Genomic DNA, 4812 nt, shown 5'->3' with positions numbered 1-4812 from the left:
CTGACGTTAAACGCCAGGTTACTGCCCCTTTCTGGCGTTTAACGCCAGCTTCTTGCCCTTTTCTGGCGTTAAACGCCAGTCCGGTGCCCATTTCTGGCGCTAAACGCCTAGAATGGTGCCAGACTGGGCGTTTAACGCCCATTCTGCTGCCCTTACTAGCGTTTAAACGCCAGTAGGCTTCTCTTCCATGGTGTGCTATTTTTCATTATGTTTTTTAGTTTGTTTTTGCTTTTTCAATTGTTTTTGTGACTTCACATGATCATCAATCTATAGAAAACATAAAATAACAATGGAAAATAGAAATTTAACATAGATAAGTAAAATTGGGTTGCCTTCCAACAAGCGCTTCTTTAATGTCAATAGCTTGACAGTGGGCTCTCATGGAGCCTCACAGATACTCAGAGCATGATAATGGCCTCTCAACACCAAACTTAGAGTTTGGTTGTAGCCTCCCAACACCAAACTTAGAGTTTGAATGTGGGGATTTTGTTTGACTCTGCATTGAGAGAAGCTTTTCATGCTTCCTCTCCATGGTTACAGAAGGAGATCCTTGAGCTTTAAACACAAGGGAGTCCTTATTCACTTGAAGGGCCAATTCTCCTCTGACAACATCAATGACAGCTTTTGCTGTGGCTAGGAAGGGTCTGCAAAGGATGATGGATTCATCCATACACTTCCCAGTAATCAGCAGGGATGTAGTGTGCTTCAACCTTTACCAAGACATCCTCTACAAGTCCATAAGCCTGTTTTCTTGAATTTTCTGCTATCTCTAGTGAGATTCTTGCAGCTTGTACCTCAAGGATTCCTAGCTTCTCCATTACAGAGAGGGGCATGAGGTTTATGCTTGACCCTAGGTCACACAGAGCCTTCTCAAAGGTCATGGTGCCTATGGTACAAGGTATTGAGAACTTTCCAGGATCTTGTCTCTTTTGAGGTAATCTCTGCCTAGTCAAGTCATCCAGTTCTTTGGTGAGCAAGGGGGGTTCATCCTCCCAAGTCTCATCACCAAATAACTTGGCATTTAGCTTTATGATTGCTCCAAGGTACTTAGCAACTTGTTCTTCAGTAACATCTTCATCCTCTTCAGAGGAAGAATACTCATCAGAGCTCATGAATGGCAAAAGTAAATTCAATGGAATCTCTATGGTCTTAGTGTGAGCCTCAGATTCACATGGTTCCTCATTAGGAAACTCCTTGGAGGCCAGTGGACGTCCATTGAGGTCTTCCTCAGTGGAGATCACTGCCTCTTCCTCCTTTCCAGGTTCGGCCGTGTGGGTCATGTTGATGGCCTTGCACTCTCCGTTTGGATTCTCTTCTGTATTGCTTGGAAGAGTACTAGGAGGGAGTTCAGCAACTTTCTTGCTCAGCTAACCCACTTGTGCCTCTAAATTTCTAATGGAGGACCTTGTTTCAGTCATGAAACTTTGAGTGGTTTTAATTAGATTAGAGACTACAGTTGCTAAGTCAGAGTGGTGTTGCTTAGAATTCTTTGTCTGTTGCTGAGAAGATGATGGAAAAAGCTTGCTATTGCTAAACCTATTTCTTCTACCATTATTGTTGTTGAAGCCTTGTTGAGGCCTCTGTTGATCCTTCCATGAGAGGTTTGGATGATTTCCCCATGAAGGATTATAGGTGCTTCCATAGGGTTCTCCCATGTAATTCACCTCTTCCATTGCTGGGTTCTCAGTATCATAAGCTTCTTCTTCAGATGAAGCTTCTTTGGTACTGCCTGTTGCTGCTTGCATTCCAGACAGACTCTGAGAAATCATATTGACTTGTTGAGTTAATATTTTGTTCTGAGCTAATATGGCATTCAGAGTATCAATCTCAAGAACTCCTTTCTTCTGATTTATCCCATTATTCACAGGATTCCTTTCAAAAGTGTACATGAATTGATTATTTGCAACCATTTCAATGAGTTTCTGAGCTTCTGTAGGTGTCTTCTTTAGAGGAAGAGATCCTCCAGCAGAGCTGTCCAATGACATCTTGGACAGTTCAGATAGACCATCATAGAAAATACCTATGATGCTCCATTCTGAAAGCATGTCAGAAGGGCACCTTCTGATCAATTGCTTATATCTTTCCTAGGCTTCATAGAGGGATTCACCTTCCTTCTATCTGAAGGTTTGGACTTCCACTCTAAGCTTGCTCAACTTTTGAGGTGGAAAAAATTTTGCCAAGAAGGTATTGACTAGCTTTTCCCAAGAGTTCAGGCTTTCTTTAGGTTGTGAATCCAACCATGTTCTAGCTCTGTCTCTTACAGTAAAGGGAAAAAGCATAAGTCTATAGACCTCGGGATCAACCCCATTAGTCTTGACAGTGTCACAGATTTGCAAGAATTTAGCTAAGAATTTATGAGGATCTTCTAATGGAAGTCCATAAAACTTGCAATTCTGTTGCATTAGAGAAACTAATTGAGGCTTAAGATCAAAGTTTGCTCCAATGGTAGGGATTGAGATGCTTCTCCCATAGAAGTCAGGAGTAGGTGCAGTAAAGTCACCAAGCACATTCCTTGCATTGTTGGCGTTGTTGTTGTTTTCGGCTACCATGGCTTCTTCTTGTTTGAAAAGTTCTGTTAGGTCCTCTATAGAGAGTTATACTTTAGCTTCTCTTAGCTTTCTCTTCAAGGTCCTTACAGGTTCAGGATTAGCTTCAACAAGAATGCCTTTGTCCTTGTTCCTGCTCATATGAAAAGAGAGGAGAAGAAAATATGGAATCCTCTATGTCACAGAATAAAGATTCCTTGAGGTGTCAGAGGTAAAGAAGAATAGAAGGAGAAGGTAGAGAAGAAAGAATTCGAACTTATCAAGAGGGATATAGTTCAAATTGTACATTGAGGAGGAGTGTTAGTCCATAAATAGAAGGATGTGGGAAGAGGGGAAGAATTTTCGAAAATAAAGTAAAAAGATTTTGAAATAATTAAGAGCAATTTTGAAATTTTGGTAAATGATTTTCGAAAACTAAGATTGGGAAAGAAATTAAGTGATTTTTGAAAAAGATTTTGAAATTAGAAATAAAAAAGATATGATTGAAACTTAATTTTGAAAAAGATGTGATTGAAAAGACATGACTGAGAAGATATGATTGAGAATCAAATTTAAAAGAAGAAAGTTTTTAAAATTAAAGTTGATTACTTGACCAACAAGAAATTAAAAGATATGATTCTAGAATTAAAACTTTTGATCCTTTCTTAATAGGCAAGTAACAACTTGAAAATTTTGAATTAAATCACTAATTGTAGCAAGGATTTTTGAGAATAGTAATAAATAAAAAAAATTGAAAAGAAATTGATTTTGAAAAGATATGATTGAAAATATATGATTTGAAAAAAATTTGATTTTGAAAAATTATGAAAATTTGAAAAAGATTTGAATTAAAAACAAAATCTTCCCTCTAGTGTCCTCCTTCTAGCGTTTAACGCCCAGAATGGCATCCATTCTGGCGTTTAACGCCCAAAATGCTACCTTTTTGGGCGTTTAACGCCCAGCCAGGCACCCTGGCTGGCGTTTAAACGCCAGTTTTCCTTCTTTACTGGGCGTTTTGAACGCCCAGCTTTTTCTGTATAATTCCTCTGCTGAATGTTCTGAATCTTTAATTTTCTGTGTTATTGACTTGAAACGACACAATTTTAAATTTTTTTTTGAATTTTTAATGATGAGAAACAATAAAAAATGCAACTAAGATCAAATAAACAATGCATGCAAGACACCAAACTTAGAAGTTTGTGTACTAAGGACTATAACAATTTGAAAATGTATGTAAGAAACAACAAAAGACACAAAATAAGAGAAATTAAAGATCAGAGCACTGAAATCATCAAGAACAACTTGAAGATCAATGAAGAATATAATGCATATATTCAAAAAATACAAGAATAAAGACATGCAATTGACACCCAACTTAAAAATTGACACTTGACTCAAACAAGAAACACAAAATATTTTTGGTCTTTATGATTTTATAAATTTTTTTGTGATTTTTCGAAAATTATATGGAAAAAGAGAAAAAGGACTTCAAGATTCTTAATGAGAATTCCAGGAATCATGCAATGTTAGTCTAAAACTCCGGTCCAGGAATTAGACATGGCTTACTAGCCAGCCAAGCTTTCAGTGAAAGCTTCGGTCCAAAAAACTAGACATGGCCAATGGCAGCCAAGCTTTAGTAAATCATTACGTTCAACAGCAAGATTGATAGAAATCAACCAGCCCCTGTGATGATAAGTTGAAACCTCGGTCCAATAGATTAGACATGGCTTCTCAGCCAGCCAGACTTCAATAAATCATCATGAAACTCTAGAATTCATTCTTAAAAACTCTGAAGAACAAAATAGATATACATTTTTTTTGAAATTTTTCGAAAATTGAAATGTAATAAGCTTAAACATAAAATAAAATTACCTAATCCGAGCAACAAGATGAACCGTTGATGAGCGGATATTTTATACGCATTTTGGGGTTAATTTCATATAGATTTTAGCATATTTTAGTTAGTTTTTAGTTTATTCTCATTAGTTTCTAGGCAAAATTCATATTTCTGGACTTTACTATGAGTTTGTGTGTTTTTCTGTGATTTCAGGTATTTTCTGGCTGAAATTGAGGGAGCTGAGCAAAAATCTGATTCAGGCTGAAAAAGGACTACTGATGCTATTGGATTCTGACCTCTCTGCACTCAAAATGGAATTTCTGGAGCTACAAAAGTCCAAATGGCGCGCTTCCAATTGCGTTGGAACGTAGACATCCAGGGCTTTCCAGCAATATATAATAGTCCATACTTTGCTCAAGGATAGACGATGTAAACTGGCGTTCAACGCCA

This window comes from Arachis ipaensis, chromosome B05, assembly GCF_000816755.2.
Source record: "Arachis ipaensis cultivar K30076 chromosome B05, Araip1.1, whole genome shotgun sequence".
NCBI lineage: Eukaryota > Viridiplantae > Streptophyta > Magnoliopsida > Fabales > Fabaceae > Arachis > Arachis ipaensis.
The sequence above is the reverse complement of the archived record's forward strand: the minus strand, read 5'-3'. Positions refer to the sequence as shown.